We start from the raw sequence: 24,576 nt of genomic DNA on the forward strand, positions 1-24,576 counted from the left end.
CCCACTATGACAGCTATATGGGCAATGATAGATGCCATAGAGCGGTGATAGGCATCCATTGAGGCACTGGCAGCCCAGTAACTCGGACACATGCAGACCGTGCAAGACTGCCTGGAGGGGTGTAGCTGCAGGAGGATTCATTCACTCAGCACTGCCACCACTGCCATGACCTCAGTAGGTCAGAGAGTGTGGGAGCACACAAGGCATCTCAGCTTCTGCTGAGACACTGAAACAATGCATGCAGCTCACCCTGCAGTTTATCCGGGTACAGGGTCAGATCCCTCCAACTCTGTAACCCCCACAGACGACTCCCAAACCAGCACCCAAAGGTGCCCCTCACAGTGCCACCTCACTCCCAAGGTGCTGGAACAGGCCTCTATGCTCAAGAGGCAGGAAATGTTACTGTTGGACACTGCAAGGGTGTTTTGGGGACAGTGTTTGGGGAGGGTTTTTTTGGGGGTTGGGGTTTTGGGTGTGTGATAGGGGAGGGGTTTTGAGAGTTTGTTCGGGGAGGGTTTTGGGGAGGGTTTTTGGGGATTGTGTTTGGGAATGGTTTTTGGGGAGGATGTTTGGGGAGGGTTTTTCAGAGTGTGAGTGGGGAGAGGGTAGGGTGTTTTGCTGAAGGTTGTTTCACAATTCCACATGAAATAGTTTTTCACTTGAAGCAATGAAAGAACATTCATTGTTGTGCGCGAGTGTCTATTCAATAGTATGACTATGTACATAGGTGTGTGGCAAGTGCAGAACAATGGTGATCAAAAGAAATTGCCAATCAATTCTTGCCAAACCAGGTGTCCACCCCTACCCTCTTCATGATCACTGAGTGGCAGCACAGCACCCACAGGCACTCCTCATCTGGTCATGGCATTTCCTCATCATGGGGCAGGGGAACATTCCGATAGATGCAAATGTTGTGCAGCATTGCACAGGCAAGAGCAATTTGTTGGACCTTATCTGCCCTGTACATCAGGGCCCCTCCAGAGTGGTGTAGGCACCGTAACGAGCCTTGAACAGGCCAAAGGACTGCTCAATACGGAGCCTAGTCTGAACGTGTGCCACTTTGTAGACAACCTTCTATGGCATCTGTGGATTCCACACTGGTGTCATGAGCCATGGAAGCTGGGGGTATCCAGTGTCACCTGCAAGGGCAAAGGTCATAGGTGTTAGTCACAGTGAATTGTGGATGTGTTGTCGGTTACAATGACATGCTGATAGACAGTTTGTGCATGCATTTTCAAGTATTGTCACACAACATGATTTGCAATTCCAATTCTTGTATATGGAGTCATTCACTCAGGGGGTGCAGTTGCATTATGCACACAGCTCACAGCCAAATATCTTAGGTGCAGTTTAGAAGAGTGTTGTTCCATTTATAGTAGTGGTCTTTAAACTTGTACATGCTGAGCCCCACCTGGAGTTCAAATAGTGTTTGTGGGTCCCCCACCTAGGAGTTGCCCCCCCTTAGGAGGCCCAAAGGAAGTCCTGGGGTTCAGGCTCTTCAAATAATTGCTAAGATTTTGCCCTGCGTATTTTTGAATAAAATCAGTCACCTTAATCCTTTTTCATGTTAAGAACAGTCACCCTGAACCTGTAAAGCATACTGTGGAGGGCCCACCGGATATACTTATGATCCCCCTAGTGGGGCCAGCCCCCGGGCTTGAAGACCACAGATTATAGGGATGTGCAATGTTGCATTGTGGTTCCTGTAATGCAATGTGTGTGTAGCTAGCATGTTGGGCAAATATGTATTGGCCATTTACTGCAGCATTATCACCCATGTCCTAGTCATGTGGGTTGTAGCCGGACATGTTCAAGCAGATCCTGCATGTACAGGGACTTGATAGGGCATGCAATCTACATTTGTGGTAACGTAACCCCCCTCACATATCATGTAAATTGTGCTTTAAGAATGGTGTGATGGCACTTGTACCCGGTTCAGTGCCTTCTGTGCATCTCCATGTATCCCGGCAGTGTGCCTCATCATCGTGGCATCATGGATGGAACCAGGGAAGCAGGCACAGCAGTGTGTGATGATGATTTCAGGATCACAGGGGACCTTGACATTGAGGGAGTGGTACTGCTCACTGCTGTCAAATACCTCTTGCGGTGCCTGGGGGGGGGCGGGGAGGGAGATGTACTGGGAGATATGGTGCAGGAGCGCTTCCAGCACCTATATGATCACATTACAAAATGGGGACTGGGGCATGCCATTCAGTGTGTCCACTGTGTTTTGGAATGTGCCAGTTGCCAGGAAGTTCAGGACCAACACAAGCTTCACCAGCGGTGGTATGGCTGTCTTTATGTTGATCCTCCTTCCATTGTCATTCTGGATCAGGGTCAGCAGCTCAGCAATGGCCTCCCTGTTGAGCCGGTAAAGGGTGAGTGACTGGCTGTTTGTCAGGGTCCAGGATGAGGGGCAGACCTGGGGTATGGGTGCTCGCCGTGCATAACATCTCCTCCTCCCCTTCCTCCTCTCCTCTGCTTCCTGTACCCTATGTTGCTCTTCCAGTCCTTGCAGCTCAATGTGGACCTGAAGCAGCTGCATGTCAGTGTTCACAGAAACCAGTGGTAGCATGGTGGTGTTGGAATGTGTGTTTGGGTAAGGTGTGGTCCTTAAGTACCCTTCCTGAGTGCATTGAGTGCACCTGTGGTCTCATTTCCATCACCTGTATGCATTTCCTGTGGTTTTGGTGGTATTAGCAGTAATACACGTCCAGTGTGATGAACAGAAGGTTGGTAATTCATCAAAAGTCTGTAAAATATGCATCGTGTCTCTTACACATATGGAGTTAGAGCGACCAATAGTGCCAGACATTCATTAATGTAAATGGAAATAGGTTCCATAATGTCCCCGCACCCACTCACAATAGGTCTGCCCTCCGGAATTCTTTCAAAAGGCTTACGTATTTTAGGAAAGAAGTAGGCATTGGGCATTACTAGTCCTTCCACCATTAGGTACCGTTTTTCAACATCTGTCAATATACCTTTACGGTGCAATTTGTTCAATAAGTTATCAACTGTTGCTCGTAAATTTTGGAGGGGGTTAGTTGGTAATGCCTGATAGCACCCAGGGGTATTCAAGTGGTCCAGTCCCATTGTGATAAAGTCTCCCTTGTTCATAATCACCACGTTTCCCCTTTGTCTGCCCCCTTAATTATTAATTCCTGATTGGATGACAACTTTTGGATGGCTGAGTAAGGAGTCTTTCTATATGACCCCTGGTGGTCTAATGGGGTCTATCCTCACACATGTGATGTGGATAATAATGGTATTAACCAATTAAGCTAACAGAGCGCACATTTCTTTTACTTTTTTGTGCATGGAAATCATGGATTTGATGGCTACACGTGTGGATACACATTTGGACGGTTATTGTTTATTAATGCTGCACGAATGCAGTAATTACCATTACCTATTGAATGGAATCACGCAACAGCGGTTTATATAGGTATGTGCAATTTAAATGTATTAATATGAGTTTGGTTGCAATTTAAAACCCAACGGGTGTCTAATCCAATAAGTATTGTTTGTTATATTTACTTCAAGATGACAGCTTGCACAATATGCGCGCCCATGGCCACTCGACAATTGGTAAGTGGCAGTATTTATATTTAGCCACTCTTTAGTTAGAATTGTATATAACCAGTGATGGCTTCACGTTACTTACCGGTAAATTGATTCTTTTGTGGTATAGATTGACACCAAGACTACACAAAGTATACACCCTTTATTATTATTATATACAATGAGGCTCTTTCAAGGCTTGGATACAGCGCGCACACTGAACCATGAATGATTTGTTTACAAACATTAATTTGAATTTTGTGTGTTTGCTTTTCCCCTACCCATCTCTTCCATCTCTTCATCTTTATGTGCATATCTGCCGCCTGATATCCTTTTTGTATTATATGCAATTCTTACATGGATGGGTAACACTTTATGTTTCTGTGAATGTATAATTCCGAAATTCTTATTGTTTTTTACTTCCACCAACCCAAATGAATTGTCATGCGGCTTATGGTTCTCTGCTCTTTTGGTTTGTGTTACCTCAATGGAAACATTATTATTTTGATGTGGTTTTAAAACTCATTTGTATATGATATGTTCAGCCTCGTACGAAGAGCACATAGCTCGAAACACGTGTCAGGCTGACCTACAATAAATTAAATACATGCAACTTACGCATGGACTTTTGTGATTTGTGTGCAGTGTGAATTCAATCTTTGCTCTATAACTTACAAATTGTGGCAAGCTTGGCAGGCGATCCACACCTTGCATTTACCCACAGCCGAATTCACTTCTAACATAACAGTACAAGCGCTCAGGTTTTCAAATTTCTCTTTCTGGCAAACTATCTCAGCCTTGGTATATCTACAGTATTACCATTGGCTGTAATACCGTCAATGGTAATACGGTCGACCAAGACTTGGAGGTCATTATGGGTGTGGCAGTACGATGAAAGTGGTGGCAATTCTGTTACTGACACTTTTACCCTATAACACCAAACTCATAAGGACCTACAAAGTCTCAGTTCTGAGATGTTCCATAGGTTTAGCCAATAGAGCAAAAGCTTACATTTAACTGTATAAGATATGCAATAGATACATAATTCTAATTGTGTAGCAACATTCAGAGTGATGCTCTGTAGACCCAGTAGCCATTTAATGGTTTTGTGCTCTTCCTGTTCTAGGGCTGCTATGTTAAAATGCCCCCAAAGTTCCCTGCCATAGGCAGTTGCAGAAATAGCCTGCATCTTACTGCTGTATGCGAAAATGTATGTCTGTCATAGTGTTTGGAAGAATTAGCAACTACCATGCCTCTTCTGGCTACAGTTGTTGTACTTTCACCAATTTGCTGTACCATTTTGCTATTTAAAAAATACTTCTACCTAACTAATCATAGCGGTTAACCTCCTCAATAGCAGTCTCTTTTACGGTATTGGAAGACTGAAAACACCTAAGCAGACAGGTTGTTGAAGCAAAAAGTCATATTCTATGTTTTGGTATTGTTACTTGCCAACCCTTTTTCTTGGCATATAGCAGAGAGCATTCATTTGGCACTGTAATCCAATTGGAGTCTTTGAAATTAATATATCATCATCTGCAAATTGGAGGAGCCCCCATTTTTTATTACCTAGTTTGGGGACATCAGTTTTGCTGTTATTCAAATATTATTGGATACCATGCAGGCTTATTGCTATTAGTACCCCGGCCCTTAAGGGAAGGGAAAACAAAGTTTGTTTTCCCTTTCCATGGCAGCCATTGAAAACAATTTCCAAAAAGTAAAAAAGTAAATAAACAAAATGCTCCCATGGAAAGGAGAAGTGACTACACATAGTCCCTTCTACCTTTCCATGGCAGCCATTCAAAAAAGAGGAACAAATGTAAACACAACAATAGCCGCCATGGAAAGGAGAAGGGACCTGCGGGGGAAGATGGTGGCCTCCAGCCGTGAGGCTGCTCGGAGCGGGAGGATTACTATCTGTTAATTCCCCGGTGCAGATCCCCCTCATTGGCTGAGGGGTTATCACACAGGCCTGTCTCACACCTCTATTTTTATGTATTTATGTTAGTTGTATAGCGGGATACAAAAGCCCTGAGACATGGAGGCGCTTGGTCAAGACAAAACACAACACAAAACAGTTAAATCAGGGGCATCTACAGTATACATCAGTCTGGTAGAGCAGAGGCTTAATAAAACGGAGCGGTTTTCAACCCATGCTTGAAATCAGCTATTGAGGTGCATTCTCTCAAATCAGGAGGCAGAGCATTCCAATTTTAGGGGGTTGCATGCACAAAGGATCTCAGGGCCACTCAGGAGAGTCTGGCACTTGGTATAACCAGGAGGAACGCATTGTTAGAGCTGAAAGTTCTTCGAGTTGGTAGCCACAAGATGCTGCTTGACAGATACTTGTCCCTGCCCATATAAGCATCTATGCATGAGGCAATGTACTTGAAAGAAAAATCTGCTACTAACAGGGAACCAGTGTAGAGCTCTTCTGGCTGCAGACACATGGTCTGATCTGCGCAATCCCTCTACAATGTGCACAACATTGTTTTAGATAACCTGCAGATGGGTAGGTTTATTCTTGACAATGCCTAGCAATAAACTGCAATAATAGTACAGTTTTGCCCCTGTGATGGCTCCTGCAATAGTGGCACAGTTGGTGGGATTCAAAAATGGGCATAGCTTGGCAACCAATTTCAGATGGTACAAAGTGCCGGAAACAAGACTATTAATTTGGGCTTTCATGGTAAGCTCTTGATCCAAGATGACTCCTAAGGTCTTAACCTTGGATTGGGTACTGATGGTACAACCTGCAATATCGAACTGCCAATATTATGGGCTTAGTTTACGCAATTGTGGTGCAGTGCACATAACCATGAGCTCCATCTTAGAGTCATTGAGTGCACGGCTATTAGCTCGCATCCAGGATTGAATCAGACCATAGATAGAGTTCAGGGTAGTGGCGTAAATTATGTAATTCCCAGTTATGGAACAAGGCATTGTGTGTCGTCTGTGTAATTTTCATAGATTATGCCTGCTGCAGCCAGTTGTTCGAATAAGGGGAGTATAAAGATATTGAACAATGTAGGGGACACACACGAGCACTGTGTAATCCCACATGTTACTGTGAATTCTTCTGCCAGAGCCTCCTTAAAGAAAGCTTTGGCCTTACCGTCTGAGAGAAAGGATTTTAGCCACTACGTAGCTGATGAGGAAAAGAATACTGTGCTACATAGTCTATCCACGAGTATGGCATGGTCCACTAAATTGAACGCAGTGGATAGATCCAGTAGCACAAGCATTGCTGTTGTGCCTTTCTCAAAGATCTTGAATTTATTCATTTTCAAGTCTAATAGGGTAGACTCTGTGCTATGAGCATGTCAAAACCCAGATTGTTTCTGTCCCAGGATGATCCATGCCTGTTTGATATCAGTTGGTACACAATTATCGCTAAATAAGTAATTCACACATTTTGTACTCAGAGGGACTAGCTGAGGGGCACATGACTTGACCGTAAGAGCAAGACTGATGTCCCCTTTGCAATTTGTGTATTTAAGTTTCCTTAATACCTATGGTAGGTAGTGCTCAGTTACTGGATGAAACTTATCACTCATGGTATTTTAGATGATTGTGCACCAGTTGGAGTCTTTGATCACCTTTGAATGGAGAGGGCAAGGATCCTCCAGTTATTTCAGAATTCTGAAGAGCTCCTTAGAATTGGAGGTGGCTCCCGCAATTCTACGATCATAGAATCGTTTTTTGCATCAGAGATGGCTTTTTTATGAGCCTTGACAGCAAGGGAATACGTTGTGTTATCTTCAATGGATTTAGTTTTCTCCCAGAGTTTTGTTCTCGACTTTTTTTAAGATTATGAATGTCGGCTGAATACCCCTATTGGGCCATATTTTCAACAGGCAAGATTTCAGTGGGGCCACGCTGTTAATGGCCTTCTGAAGGGTATTTTGATATGCAGCTGCCAACTCAACAGCTACGTTGAAATTGTGCAGATTGTCAATAGTAGATGAGATGAACGGGGCCCATGGTTTAGGGTGTTAACTTCCAAAGGTTTCTGTATGAGACCCAGCATTTCATTAGTATGTTTTTATTGAGGTTGGTATAGACATGCCCTATTCGAGAAGGTGATGGTCAGACCATGAGCATGGGTTACTTTCTATGTCCCCGATAATGATGTTCTGAGTAAGTACCCAGTCTAATATCCTGCCTTTGTTATGGGTAGGCGAGTTGATGTGCTGGTCAAACCCCGGTCAAGCAAAGTAGACTTGACCATCATGGACAGAGCATCAGAATCATCAGCGAAACCAACATTAAAATCGCCTAGAATGATAATTCTTGCTTGGGGTTTACGACTGGATGAAATCAGATCACTGACCTGCAACAGGAATTCTGGGATACTATCTGGAGGTCTACATATAAGAAAGATGTTAACTGTGGAATTAGGCCATATTAATTCACATTCTAGCAGGATAATGTTGTCCACCTTGCAAATTTGTATGGACATGTCATAAATCAGCGCCACTCCACAGCCTTTGGCGTTCATACAGTCCGCTTTCAATATGAATCCTGCGGGAACTGCAAGTGAGAGTGCTGGCCCTGCTGCCTCGTGCAGCCAAGATTCTGTAATGGCGTATATATCAATTTTATGAGAGGTAATATAATCAGCTATCTCAATGGAGTGTCTAATAGGAGACGTTTTGTTAAATAACATGCATTTAAGCTTTTTGTTAGGTCCTACTGAGGTAGTTTTGGTGTTGTTAAGCGATGGTAGGCTAGCCGTATCATCTGGAAGTGTATTGGTGTTGGGGTCAGGTGAGAGGGGCGGCCATGGTGCAGTTGTGCACCAAATGCATTAGCTGGCTAAGCGCTTCCTCTTAATTAATTGCCATGCTGGCAGTAACTACAATCATCTGCCCTGCTAGAACAGTCCGAGGATATCTGTAGAGGTGATGTAATCATCTCACAGCAAGCCATGTTAGGCCGGCTAGGGGGCGTACCTGGATCAACATTGGTGAGCTCGAGCAGGTCATCCCAGTTGTCAAGTTGTTTTTAATGATCTGAAGTAAGAGTGGTCGCTAGGTGGTCAGGCCTTACATCAACGGACCAAGTGGGCATAGTGGATACATCGCACATAACCAGATTGTCAGTTGAGCTTTTAGTACCCACCTGTTCATATAATATGCTGGTAGGAGAAGGTAGCACCGGAGGCTGAGCATTGTGCAGGGGTACCTGACCAGGTGGCAGAAGGGCCATTGCTTGGTATTTCATACAAATGCTTGATACTCTGCTACTCCAGGACAAGGGTGAAGGCGGGGGCTGAGCCATTAAATGGATTGGCAAGAGGGGGGCACAAATACGCTGCGATCCATCGCGAATTGGCAAAAACTGGCATCTTCAAAGGCGCCGCAGATGTGATGACGAAGGTTGGGAGAGCTGGGAAATGGAGTTTTAGAGGACTACACAACCACTTCTGACACAGTCAGGCTTGCAAAGTCTGTCATAGGACAAAAAGTATGCTAGTAAATTTTTTTCAGCAATAACGTTGGTAGTACAAGCACAATGTGGGCAATTAAAGCACATTTTACAGCAGAGTGCCATTTTTTAAATCGTGCCAACAATTTCACGTATCCAAGCTAAATTACCCACACACACATTTAAAATCCAGCGCACTTGCACTTTATATTGAAAATAAAAGGTTTAGTGAACACGCCATATTCAATAGCCATATAACATCAATTTGCCATCTATGGATGAATAGCCTAGTCAGCTAGTAAGGAGCGAAGTCCATTTCTTGGAAATGAATCAAATGCTGTTTGTAAGTCAATTAGAGCTACGAACAAAGGGACTTTCCTCAACAGAACATATGTATGTAAGAACATTGTTAGTCTAAATGATATGTAGCCCTCTTCCCTCTAGCTGGCCTCAAGAGCAAGAATATTGTAGAACTTCCTTCTGTGGGGATACAGTGGGAGGTCACCTCGTTTAAATACCTGGGAATACACATAATGCACACCCCTGCACTGATGCACGAACACAACACGAAGTCAGCAATCCCCGTCTTAAGAAAATCCATGAACTTCTGGGCAAAACTTCCCCTGTCTATGATGGGCAGAGCCTCAATAACCCCATAAACTAACTGAGAAAAAAGAGCGTTCTCTTCTTTTAAACTAATTTGACTGCATGTATTACCTGATGGCTGTAATGATATAATGTGGGCTCCAGCAATAGAACATTTCCACTTCACAGCCAGGAGATCTAGCATGTTATAAATATATGGGTTTACGAAAATAGAGGCACAGAAATCTTGGATTTGATTTTTACTAGATGTCTCTAAACATCATTTATAATAATTCCCTTTTAAAATAAGGGCTCAGCATCTCAATGCGTATGTTACTGTGTAGTGTTAGCATCAGGGTGCTTGAAATTGTTGATACTTTAGGGAGACATGTCATTTGAAAATTAAAAAAAAATCAAATGTCTCTTCATCTTTGCGGAATTGATGTATTTTTCTTACCAGTTCTGAATCTTTTATCATCTTCATTCTGCTAAACACACGTGTGTTCATCGGGCCGCAGACTATCATTAGTTAGCTAGCAGCTTGCATTTCGTTAAATTGTCATAATGCCACATTGCGGGTTATTGTCGTGATGAAACGTTTGGCCATTTCTTTGCAGAGTAAATCACATCCAAAATAAAAGCAGAAAAATATCACCAGAACCCACGCACAGAAAATGTGCTTGGATTACTCAAGCAGTGCTTAAAGGGGAACTCCTACCATCAAAGCATTTGACATTTCCCATTACTTACATGAAACACTTCCATGCTATGACTTGCTTCAATATTGCTTTCGACGCCTGCAAAATACACCAAAAAGCTTTGTGGAAGTAGGCGGCAGATTGAAAGAGAACGGTGAGGCTTTTTGATAGAAAATAAACAGTCTTGAAGCTAAATTAGCTAAATCTTTCCTTACACAATGTTATTCATTTACTTTTACATTGTAATTTACAAAACAACACCCACTCTATCATATGTATGTGTCTGTTTAAACACTTCTGGTGGAATGGCTGGATTTCCCTTTAACATTAAAGCTTCGCCATGCCATTGGGCATGTGGTCAGAGCTTTTTCGAGGGCTTAACTCCAGCTTGTCTGCGATTTCTGAACGCCTTAGAAGGTGGTTGTTAGGAAGTGACGTCCTGGTACAGGTGACACTGGAGCCTTGGGTAGGGGATGCAACTCTTAACTAGGTTGTAGGTTACACGTAGTTAGCCACAGGTACATTATGGACAAAAGTAGGACACATACATAAGGAGAAATCCACCAGCACCCTCTCTCACAGTCCAGCCCCACTTCAACTGACACTCCAGGAACACACTGCACACAACATTCTCTCATCTCTCAGTATCCAGGCATTCATAACATTCCAGGCTCACATGGCAACAGGAGGGAGGGCACATCCAAGATACAACATATCTCCCTCCATCAATCAAACAAGACAAACACTCAGAAGAGACATTCACCATCAATACATCCCAAAAACATCTGCACCCCTTAACGCCACACAAGAACACAACTAGAGGGTCACATCACATAGACCCTCACACACCACTCCATTCCAACTTCAGGGAGAATGGCTCCCACCACAACGAAATCTGGCACCATCCTCACAACGGTAGGGAAAATTGCACAAACAATGTCTCTGCCCTTTTCTCTGAGTAAGGAGAGGCACACATGACTGAAAAAGGAATGCCAAGCATTATCCTTACGCAACGGGCTCCATGCCCTGCGAGCCAAACTCAAACCCCACACTTCCAGTCCCAAAGCAACCTCACCCCCACTCGGGCACACAACGCCCCAGAAAAACCAAGTGCTCTTCCCATAACACGCCACCAGGACAGATAGCCCACTGACCAAAAGCACTGGCATCAAATACCCCAACAACTACTGGCTGTCCAACGCCCCAATAAAAACTCACGGGTGTCTAAAATTCCAACTTCTCAACACTGGATGTCCCACACCTGTCACCAACATGGGCGTCCAACACCCGAGACAGTACGTAGCTAGGTATTCACTCAATATAGCTGACACTACACTATAACACACACTCACAATCTCACTGGGTGCCTCAAACTGAACTAATGGGTCGCTACACCATAAGCTTAGTTTACAACACAAGACAAAACAACAAGCATCCTTACCAACACAGCATGCAGTTAATAAGCAACACAGGAACACAGTAAATGAACACATTCCTATCCTTGACAAGTCTGTGCCCTAGCTTAAAGTCCGCAAAATGCAGTGTGGTCCTGTGGAGGAAATATATATTAAAGCATGAGACACAAAATTGTTGTTAAAATTGCTTAACAAAAGCCACGTCATGCACAAATCACAAATCCATTCATCCATAACATCTGGTCACACTCTCGTTCGACAGTGTGAACAACAAACAGGTCTTAATAAGAACAGGCCTCATATCACATCATGACCCAAACCATTGGGAACAGAAATTGCTCACATCAAACTTCTCTGAACTGCAATGAAATTTCCCCAAATAACAACATGAACTCTGGGTCCAGTTCTTCTAATGTTTCCAAAATGTCACATCCCGAGGCCTCCAAAAAGGCCACACAACACATGCAATGACCCCTATGCAGAGTGATGTAACTACTGGTGGTATCAACATACAATCAGGATACACAGGAACCACCAGAGAGCCAGGGATTATAAAAGGTAAGACTTCTTTATTTGTTACAGTTTCAGTAGGAAAGGTGAGATAAGGAGCTCAGTAGCATGCTGCCTCTACCTTTGGCTTCTCCCCTGCTAGTCCCCCAACCGTCAATCCTAGAACCCTCTCACTCAATACCTTCCATGCCTCACACAAACATTCCAAGCTCCACTCACAGACTCACAGCTCTCACACCATATGTAAATCAAACAGTGTCACTAGGATACAACACAGAGCTTCTTCCATATCCACAGACATCTGGTGGGACTCAACAAAGTGACAACACAACCTACAGTAGCTCTCTGCAATTGCTGCATCGACCGGACACCTCACTCCCATAGTGCTCGCCGCTTCTCTAAATCAGGAACAGCCTTAAATTGTGGCTGCTCCACCACACATGCTCATCAACAATCATCTAGGCTGTGATGCTTCCGATGCCCCAAAGCAGCACTAAACCACCTCGTGCTGGCAAAATCTAGCACCCTTTGGAGTCATTTAGGAATCATAGTTCTGTCCACTGCCCCCGGCGAGTCGCCCAACCAGCTAAGGGAACCCTCCCAATGTCGACACACTGTGACCATGCTCTGTGTCAGTTGCTGCTGAATACACGTTTTCTTGATGTTCTCTGATGTCATAATTTAGAAACAGCGTCCAAACAGTATAGAGTTCTATGGACACAGCCGCACACTCCCCAGCACCATTAGCCTTTGGGCTTACTGCACAAAAAGTACCAGACTTGCTTCAAGTGCAAAATGTTGCTTTAATCTGACAGGTCACAGCTCACAAAAAACACGCTAATCTCGCTCCCTGGCATTACAAACAGATCAATTTAACAATTGCTAAAACAGATAAATAATTGAAACATTTAAATTCATCACTTCTGTTAAAAAGGCTTAGTGTGCATAATAAATACTTTGTGATATCTTGTAGATATATTGTTAAGTAGTTTATTGGGAGAAGCCCCCGGGAGGACAACTTTTATCAATCCGACATCTTCGTGTATGATTCCATATCACATTCTGGAATCATACATGAAGGTGTAGTCATGGTTACAGAACATGTGTACATCAGGATAGGGTAACTATATACAGAATAGATGGTGTATTTAATATCACAACATCTTCCCCTCTATAATTAATTAAACGAAAGTTCATGTATACGAGTTGGTTGCTATAAACAAAGTTTTAAGCAACTATAACAATTTTAAACACTTATAACAACATGTCTAACTTTTTTTTTAAAATGAAAATCATAAAAGGATACATGTATGCGTTGATGAATGTGGACATCCATTATATTAGTTTCATGTGTCCATAGATTTTGTTTCACAAAAGCTTTCAGTAATATACATAGTCTTGTTTATAGTTCCACACTCTTTTCCTGGATCTTGAAGATGGATGGATAGCCACCATTGTTTTCTCATGTGGTTCTCTACTTGTCAATTTCTCCTGCATGTTTCCCTTGTTCATAATTCTTGAGTCATTACACTGGTCTTTAAACATTTCTCCTTTTGTATTTTGTTCTCTCTCATTTCTTAATACCTCCTCCTCCTTTGCTAAGATTAAATCATCACAGGACCATTTCTTTCCATCTTAAAGAATTACAGATTTTCTAAAACACTCCATCACCCTGTGAGGAAAACAAAATCTTGACTCTCCTTTCATCACACGTTTGGGTTCTTTCACTCTAACCCAGTCACCCTTCTCAATTCTACTCTCTTGAACATGCTTTTGTCTGTCATAATAATTTTTGTACACAAAACCCAAGGTGGGAACCTCAGTAGTCACTGGCACCTTGAGGTAGAGACATATAATACAACAAAAGGTGGTGCCAGGAATACGAGTACAAAAGAATTTCTGTAACTGAGGAGGAAACATTTACTTTGATGAGTGGAAGAATTGCTACAAACAGATTTAGACCTGCCTGGATAACAAAGAGGAGGAGCAAGGAAGTAAAATTGGAAGAAATTATTAACAAAGTTAAAAGGAAACAAGAAGAGTACAAAAAATATTATAATACAACAAAAGGTGGTGGCAGGAATACGAGAACAACAGAAGAAGGAAGGCAGAAGAATATATAATTCAAATCCTTATTTTCATTTTATCTAGATTTGTATAAAAAACATAGAACCTTTTAATCAATTCTTAAAAAAACAAATTCTACTAATCATGCATTCATACATTCACTCACTAAATAAATCTCTAAAACATGATGACAAAATATCTGGAATGAACTGTCATCTATTATGAAATGTTGTTTGGAACCATTAATATTATAATGGAAATGAATTGTCACCTCTTAACATCTCAGAATATCTATATGTTTTAGAGATTTATTTAGTGAGTGAACGTATGAATGCATGATTAGTAGAATGTGTTTTTTAAGAATTGATTAAAAGGTTCTATGTTTTTTACACAAATCTAAATAAAAAGAAAATAAGGATTTGAATTATATATTCTTCTGCCTTCCTTCTTCCGTTGTTCTCGTATTCCTGGCACCACCTTTTGTTGTATTATAATAATGTTTGTACTCTTCTTGTTTCCTTTTAACTTTGTTAATAATTTCTTCCAATTTTACTTCCTTGCTCCTCCTCTTTGTTATCCAGGCAGGTCTAAGTCTGTTTGTAGCAATTCTTCCTCTCATCAAAGTAAATGGTTCCTCCTCAGTTACAGAATGTGGGGTAACCTTATACGTGTTGAGTGCTTCCTTTAGTGTTTCTTTCCACTGTAAATTGTTGATGATAGCTAACTGAATAATGCCTTTTATGAAACGATTCATTCTTTCTACTAATCCATTCCCCATGGGATGGTATAAGGCTGTAGTATTGTGCTTAATGGCTCTGTCCTTCAAAAACTTTTGAATTTCTTGTGACATAAATTGAGCTCCATTGTCAGATATTAATTCCTGTGGCTCACCTTCCCTATTAAAGATTTCCTCTAGAAACTTCATTACTTTCATAGCTGATATGGATTCTTCAATAATTCCACATTCCACTCATATGGATGTATAGTCAACCAATACAATAAAGTAAACTTTTTGCGGTCCCAAGGTTTCATACGGTCCAGCTATATCAATTGCCAGTTTCGTCCACACTGTACTGGGAATTTCTATTGGCTGCAGCGGTGTGATACGTGTTGATTTGTCTTTATCACTTACTGCACATGCATTACAATCTCTGACTAGAGCTTCCAATTCACCCCACATGTTAGGCCACCAGTGAGCTTCTCTTACTCTTCTTTTCGTTAGATTTCTACCCACATGACCTTCATGTGAAATGTTCATAATTCTCTCCCTCATACTTGCTGGAGGTATTATCCGATCTCCTCTACAAAATACACGCGTTGTCACTTGTCAATTCATCTTTCATTTTTTCCCAGGATTTAATATCCTTCTCAATGTCTTTCCAGCCATTCTCAATAGCCTTTTTTAACAGCCTTTGTTCAGGGTCTTGTTCTCTAGCTTCTATCCATTCTTCTTTCGAAAAACTTGGATGCACATGTGCAATTATACATTCCATGTTTTGATCTTCTGTTAGTTCTTCCTTGTCTTCACTATCATTTGTGTTACTGTTACATGGTAGACGAGAAAAACAATCTGCCTCTACGTTTAATCTTCCAGGAGTATATTTTATTTTGACATTGTATTGCATGATAATCAATGTCCACCTCCTTATGCGTGGAGATGTCATGTGAGGATTCTTAGAGTTCAAAACATGTACAAGTGGCTTGTGATCCGTCTTGATATCAACAGGTATGCCCCAAATGAGTCCTTTGAAGTGTTCTAAGATCCATTTGACCCCCAGAGCCTCCTTGTCAATGGTCGAATATTTTTTCTCAGCCCCTCTCAATGTTCTGGAGGCAAAGGACTAGGAACTACTTCATCTCCCTGACCTTGCACTAAGAAACCTCCCAGGCCTATATTAATGGCATCCACCGATATCATGGTTTTTGCACTTGAGTCAAACATTTTGAGTGCTGGTGCTTTGTTGATCAATGACTTGATAATTCCAAACTCCTCCTTGCCCCCTTCAGACCAATTAAACTTTATACCTTTGCACATCAGGTTTCTCATCTGTTCAGTTCTATCAGAGTAATGATCCACAAATTTAGAACAATATTCTGTTAACCCCAAAAAACTTCGAAGTTGATCTTTATTGACAGGATCAGGAATCTTAAGAATGGTGTCAACCAATGATTCTTTAGGCTTTATACCATCTGCATTTATGTGGTGACCCAAGTAAGTCACTTCATCTCTTTTTATCCTGCACTTTTCAATCTTAAGTGTCATGCCTTTTTGCTGTATAACTTGTAGCACACCTAACAACTTTGCATCATGCTCCTCTTCAGACATTGCAGATATCAAGATGTCATCTTGGAAATAATGCACTCCTTGAAGACCGTCAAACAAATGATGCATTAATCTTTGAAATACGGCAGCTGCTGAAGCCAATCCAAAAGGCATTCTTTTATATCTGAATGCTCCCAATGGAGTTATGAACGATGTCAAATGCCTAGATTCTTCATCTAATACAACTTGGTGATATGCTGATGATAGATCTAGCGTTGTGAAGTATTTTGCCGGTTTCATCGTGGTCAACATTTCTCCTATGTTTGGCAGGGGATGGCAGTCCACCCATATGTTGGCATTCAGATCTCTCAGGTCGACACACATTCTGATCGATCCATCAGGCTTTTTAACAATCACAATCGGGGATAACCACTCAGAGCTTTCAATAGGTTCAATGACGTCTTGTATACACAATTTCTCTAGTTCACTTTTTAATGCTTCTCTGGTGCCAATTGGTATGCTTCTTACTTTGTGTACCACTGGATTAGCTCCCCTCTTGAGTATGATGTGATGTTTGAAACCCTTGAGAACTCCAATATTTTCATTGAAGACTTTGGGAAAACTTTTGGCTAGATTTTCTGATGTGCTGCAACTGTTTTCACTGATACAAAGAATGGGCACATTTTCACCTGGATGCATTCTGATCTTCAATGACGCTTGTTCCCACCATCCAACTATAGAAAATCCATTTTCAGCAACATACAATCTGCAGTATGTCTTCCTTCACTCATAATTCAAGTGTACCCATGTAAATCCAACAATGTTGATAAGTGTCTTTCCATAACCAGTTGCTTGTATTTTGGTTAACTGCAAATCCTCCATTTTTTTTAGAATATTCACATATGTTTCTACATCCACCATAGTATATGGAGAACCTGTATCCAACATAACTTGTAATGTTATTCCATTTATTTCCATTGGCACCCAAGGACCCAGACTGCCTTCACTAGGTGTGAAAGCCAATATTTGTACTTCATTTTATTAGTTGTACAATGCACACGAGATGTATATGTCCATGTCACTTCGAGCATTCTATTATAAGGATTTATGTACGCTCCACCCTTTCAAATCCATCCAAAATGTAGCCGAGCCGCTTTGTTTCACAAACGCTGCACGTTACATCAATATCTTTATCTTCGTTTACCCAACATGAGTTCCCATAGTAACCGTGCATTTCATATGAAGGCACGTACACAACGTCAGAGGGTGCCTTTCTCTGATGTACGCAGCACTTCCTGATCACAGTCTCTAAGCGGCACACGTCATCACGCTAATGCACATTCTTTATACAGAAATCCGTTGCCCTTTCTCTCTCGCGCACCATCCGAATGACGTGATCCACCCAATTATATATAAAGTTAGCATTTGTACTTCACTAACCTTTCTCTGCTTTGTCGGGTTGCGTTTACACACTTCTTCTATCCTTGTGCGCAGGTTCACCACCATCTGTCATTTCCTCAATTACACTGTTTACGTTACAGCAGCAACGCCGACATGCGTCCGGGGGCTTCCCTCTGCGGTGATCCTCATCGCCAATTGTTAAGAAGTCTTAGTGTGCATAATAAATACTTTGTGATATCTTGTAGATATATTGTTAAGTAGTTTATTGGGAGAAGCCCTTGGGAGGCCAACTTTCATCAATCCGACATCTTCGTGTATGATTCCATATCACATCCTGGAATCATACATGAAGGTGTAGTCATGGTTACAGAACATGTGTACATCAGGATAGGGTAACTATATACAGAATAGATGGTGTATTTAATATCACAACAACTTCCTGTCCCTTGCTCCCTCCCCTCCCCTTCAATTCCTCTCAACCTTCATTCCCGCTTTCTCCCATCTTTTCCCTGAGGCCACTCCGCTCCTTCTTTAATAACGCTTCCCCCTCTTTGTACCGCTGGGGTAGCCTGTTCGTGCAAACAGCACCACCCCCTCCTTTACCGCGCCAGTACCCCATTGTGCTTCCCTCAACCAGCTCCAACAAAGGGCCATGTCACCGGCAATTCCATAACCCCTTTTACCTCGGCCATGCTCCCCTCAACAGCAGTCTCCTTCAAATCTATTCTATGACCTGCAGCCAGGCCACATCAGCAACAGATAAACTCCATAGCCTAATATTATCCTATTCTACTGCCTCAGCCTGTCACACAAAACCATCATCCCCTCTAATAGACCACCACTCACCCTTCTCAAACACGAAAAACAAAAATTGGGGGAACTAAACGAAACCAGGCCCACCAAAGTCAAAAAAGGGGATGGGAGGGTGGGGATGAATGCCAATGTCTCCAACCGTCACTTGCTCCCAAATCTTCCCTGCCCCCATTTATATCCCGGGCAAAGGCTCTGTATGTGCAGGCCAGCTCGCTGGCCTGTGCAGCACACAAAACCAACCCTGTGGGAAACGTTTGCGCATTCCCCCCGCACGCCCCTTCGCCCACTATTGCTTCACTTGCGAGACACGGCTCTGCCTGGCCAACCTGCTTCAGCCCTCTGCACTGCATCTCCACCCTCCGTAGGTGCCGCACAAACCTGCAGCACCTTGCAGAAAACTTCGCAGAGATAGGCACACCCTCCGAGAGCTGCTCATACACTTAACCAGGTCTCCCTTGCAGAGTTGTCTCTCTACCCCTTACACTTCACCCTGTCTGCCCCTTGTCTTCAGCCTGCTGGCAGTGGGCCCCCAAAGCTGCCTCTCGCTGCAGTGACTTCTGCTCTGGTGGCACTGCACTACCAGCGCTTTCTTCCAAGGCCTGACTTCCCTTTGCAGACCTAGCAGGCACTCCCTGGCCAAACTGCTTCCCTGGATAGAGGGTCTTCTCTTTTTGGGGTGGGGACCCGCTGGATAGCTCTACTTCTGGGTGTCACAGGCCTCTCACACGTCCTCTTTGCCGTTTCTTGCAGCTGTCCCCAGACACAGCTCTGGTCCCATGGGTTCAGGGACGTCATTTCAACAAAATGCCAGGGGTAGCGGGAGTGACATCACACGACCCTTGACCCCTGATGACATCACAGGAAGTGATCTCATTTGACCCCACCCCGAAGTGATATCGCGGGAAGTGATGGACCACAACCTTTCACCCGTTGACAAAACATGAAGTGGCATCACATAGCATTGTACACTACGAAGAAATATGGTTACGATATCACTATAATGTGATGTACATTTCATACCTGAATGGATCGCCATATGTATCATTATGATCAGTGTGAATAGGCCCATATTACCAAATTACTGTGATTGCAAGCAGATGTCCATGACCAAATGATAATGATGTGTTATTATATAGCACTTAAGCTTAAGCGCTTTACATAGAAGAAATTTACACCCAATATCACCCAACCTGTGTTGGTACCCATTTATTGACCTCAGAAGGATGAAAGGCTGAGTTAAGGCGTTTAAGAACAGACTAAATCAGTGACTCACCCCCTGAAGTGTGCCTGAAATAAACCTTTAATGAGTCTAGCAATTATTGTTTAAAATTCCAGAAAGACACATTTTTTGGCATTCCTATTCTTTCTTATTTAGGTTCAGTGCTGAAAGTGTTAGACTTGTGGCCCTCTTTTCTTATTATTCTTCTATTTTAAGGGTCCTAAACAAGAAAGCCAGCCACTCCAGAATTAAAGAGCCACATGGTGCTGGCCACAGCCCAGGAGCTTGCATTGCAAAAAAAAAAAAAACAGTTTTTTTAGAGTTCGCAAGGGAGACCTCAGAGGTCGCACTTGCGACCTCTGGTGACCCCCAAATGACGTCCTTGCATGGGTTCTTCAGCTCGCTCGTCGCTTTCGTTGTTCGAAGTGACCTGCTTGTACTGATGGCACTGGGGTCTCAGGTAGGTGATGTAACTCTTTACTAGGTTGTAGGTTACAAGTAGTTTGTTAAAGGTACATTAAGGACACAGGTAAGCCACATACATAAGGAGACATCCACCGGCATCCTCTCTCGCAGTCCAGTCCCACTTCAGCTCACACTCCTGGAACACACTGCACACAACATCTCTCATCACTCAGTATCCAGGCATTCATAACATTCCAGGCTCACATGGCAACAGGAGGGAGGGCACATTCAAAATACAACAGTAGTCTCACTTGTACATGCTTTAAATATGTTCTCGCAGCCTAAATATTGTCTGGCCACATTCCGTGTCTTTGTGCATTTACATGTAATCATAACTTGTGGGAAGTACACATTTTCACGCCTTTAAAATATCACGTATTACCGGGCATGCCTCCACAACTTTTCGTTATACTGACAAGTAATTCTTTACACATCTCTAACTCAGCAAAGTCACAACACACTCAATGTTGTTGTTAGCTAATTCATTGGGAACTACATTGTATGTATCAATCACAATTCAAGCCAGTGGACTGCCTGCTCCAAACAATTCAGTAGGTGCAGTGCTATGCTACAGAGCTTCTGATAGCAATGCCAGTAGAGGAACTTTTAGCAGGTACTTAATGAAAGAGGATTACATAGAAATGCATTCCTTTTTACACTTGTATGAAAATCACATGCAGGTGTAAAAAGCTAGCAGGCTCATTTTTCAGTTTGCTCTTGCCTATTTTTTTATCAACCCCATTCGCAGATTCAAGAATTTTCGTGTGCCAGTGGATACGATTTTGTTCCTCATTAATGTAGATTTGCCCATTATGGTCATCGATGTTGGTGTTTCTACTGACCACAGGCAAAGCCAAAAGAGTACAGAGGGGAAAATGATCACTTTCGTCTTTAGACACAATATCCATATCTTGTATGCATCCAAGCCCTTTCACATTAGCAAACACATAATCGATTGTGGAAGCTGATCTCCCATCAACTCTTGTATACACCATGTTTGAGTCACTTGGGGAGCTTCCATTTATCCTGGAAAATCCATATGAATACAGAACTTTAAACCACAATTTTCCTTGTTTGTTATTTTCAGAGCTTTTATTAGGAGAGGATATATTCGTTTTAGGCTGCATTCCACCAAAGGATAGTACCCCAATTTTCTCATTGAAGTCTCCTACAATACATACTGGATATCTGTAATTATAGAGTTGGAGAATTTCACTAACTGTTTTATGGTAATCATATTAGGTGGCTCGTAAATATTTAACAGTACTATCGCTGTCTCTTGATGCACCAGTTTCACAGCCAGAACATTAGGATTGGATTCTTTCAGCAAGGATGCACCCCAAGGGGATCTAGCCGAGATTAGTAAACCACCTTTTGGCTTTCCTTGTTCCCCTTGTATTGCCACTTGCTGCACAGTGCTGCGACCATCAAGTTGAACAGGATTAGAAAGCCAGGTTTCCTGAAGCGCAATAACTAAGAAAGTCCCTCCTCATCAAACAAATGAGAGTGGCCCCTACTGTTCCATGTGTACACCAAATCAACATCATTGATGCCCAGACATGAAGTGATGTTTAAAGGCCACTGGAAACCACTGCCAGTAACCGTTATTAATCACATCTTGGACATCAGCCACCGGTTCACTGCACACATTCACAGATGGGATCACATTCATAGACACTATCTTCCCACTTACGCTTTTGCCCTATGCGCTAGAGGTTGTATCCCCCTGTTTGGGTGGTACAGCTTCCATTCGTACAACTCTAGTACTCATGTTCCTTGGACAACTATGCAACACCTTCTTATTCGGGCACAATTTTGTAACCGGTATAGACACAACCGTACATGTGTAGCCTAGTCTTGTCAAGGGTTTTGACCCATGTTGAACCAATAGACTGGCTAGATGTGGGGATGAGCTGTCGCCGCCCATCATTCCATCCCAGAGTCCAGGAGAACTGCGCAGTTGTGCGCACACCAAAATAATCGGCTGACCTGCCACCCACCCGTGCGAGCGTGCTGGGTCAGAAGAGCCATGGGTGAAATGGGGTGCCAAAGAGAAAAACAGCAGTGCCTGTTAGCTAAAAATCACTTTAAAAATCACCCTTTGTTTCTCTGAATGCAATCTCAAATTGCCCATTTCAAACATTGCGAGAAGTCCAAAAATCTCACTGAACACCAGCAGACATGTGGCAGAATGAATTCTTGCGTGCATACTAAATCTGGAAAGATGAAGAGCCCAAAACAATGTTTATAACAAATCTGGCTGAGCTGTGGATGTCAGCAGCTTAATTGAAATTGGATTTAAAACCTCTAAAATCGAAATATTTAAATTAAATGAGTGACCTACTTTTGAGTGTCACATAGTTTGCAACTGTTAAATGTCATGGTTTTGAACTTAGAATCAGCATTCTAGCTGCATGTGTAAAAATTGTAAGTTTGATTTAAACTGGGAACAAACAGGACATTTAGCTGAAGCTTGGCTTAAAGAAATTGAATTCTGCCTGACAACTACCCCCGACAGGAGTTGAACTGGCTCAACAACTCTTCCCAGGCCTGGCTGCATCCTGCTGCCCCCACCAAAAGGAGATCACACCTCTCTGATTGAATTAAGGGAGGAGTACCTGCAGACTGCAGGAAATTGAACAAAGCCCTGTCCTGGACTCAGGCAAATGTTTTATTGGGGGGGTCGTAAATGCCTTCCTCATGGGAGAAACTGGGAGGGACAGTGCCTGTGAGAGCAAACTGAGCTCGGGGGAAGTGGACAAACTAGAAACTCCACCATGTGCTTGGGGGAAACCACACCCCTTTGGACCAGAGCATAATTTTAAAAAAAGATGGATAATTCATAGTACGGATTTGTCAGAATTATATAAGTAATATCATTATTCTTGTGATTTTTCTGTGCACGTTTTAAGAGGTGTTAGGACCCTGTTGTGTATTCTGGGGGGTTGCTAGCCGAAAATAGGGTATTACTCCAAATGTCTGCATGTTAAAAATCTGACACTTCATCAATTAATGTCCATACTCCTTGCGCACATTTGTGTAATTTTTGGTAAATGTCCGATGTTGATAAACCGACCAAAAAGCGCAAAATGTTGTCATTTCTGAATCCCAGCTCGCAGGAACATGGGGCTTGAACAGAGACCTGTCTTAATTCATCTGTAATATGTACATGTAATGTCAACCACTTGTGTATCTGGGAAATATGTATTTGAATCAAATATAGATGTGTGGGCAAATTGACCAGGGGAGGATCCTCTGACCCATAAACAGACCTCATCATGATGGCAATCCATTTCCTTCCCCCAATCATGAGAGAGGGGAGAATTGGGCCAATGACAAGTAGAGAGGGGCAGGCTCAGTTATGCCACGCACACACCCACTTTCTAAACACATAAAAGCAGACAGTGCAGGACGGATGGGGACATTCACTTTCAACTTTCTTGCAGGACGCTTTGCCGGGAGACTTCAGACTTCACATCCAGAGATCCAGACTTCAAATCCATCAATCTCCGGAACCTGTAGCAGAAATTAACTCCAGAATTTGCAGCAGAGAGGCCTGAATCCACAAGCTGAATCCTCTTCAGCAGGCCTCAAAACCAACCAAACTATTCAACAGCCGGGTGAGCTGTTTGCATTTTTTGCCAATAACCTTTGCAAGAACCTGGAGCAGTATCCAGAAAGCAGTGCTGTATCCGGAACCAGAGAGAACCACAAACCAGACCGTTGTGAGCAGAACCGGTGCTTGACAGACCCAGAGAGCAGTGCTGACCCAGATAGCCGGGACTTCAGAACGGCCGTATCTCCGGAACTGTTTGTGCTAGGAGCGAGTTTTAACTGTCATCTAAAAGCTAAGATTCTAGGCTTTCCAACGAACCTACTCATAGAGCATTGCTAAAGTGAGCCTGAACTAATATAAACTAGATATCACACACACTGAACCCCCTATAGGGAATTAAAAGCCTTTTTAGCATATTTTTCACTTAATTGCAACCACATCAAAGTATCTTGCCTGTGTTAAAACTCATACCTGTTTTTCTCTAAGCTTGCTAGGGGGGAACTGAATTATATTTGATTGCATTCCTGAGAACTGTGTGTCTTCTTTCCATCTCCTTATATTGCATAAAGGGGGGGAGTGAATTGTCAAGG

This window comes from Ambystoma mexicanum, chromosome 6p, assembly GCF_040938575.1.
Source record: "Ambystoma mexicanum isolate Mex_15411 chromosome 6p, UKY_AmexF1_1, whole genome shotgun sequence".
Taxonomy (NCBI): Eukaryota; Metazoa; Chordata; class Amphibia; order Caudata; family Ambystomatidae; genus Ambystoma; species Ambystoma mexicanum.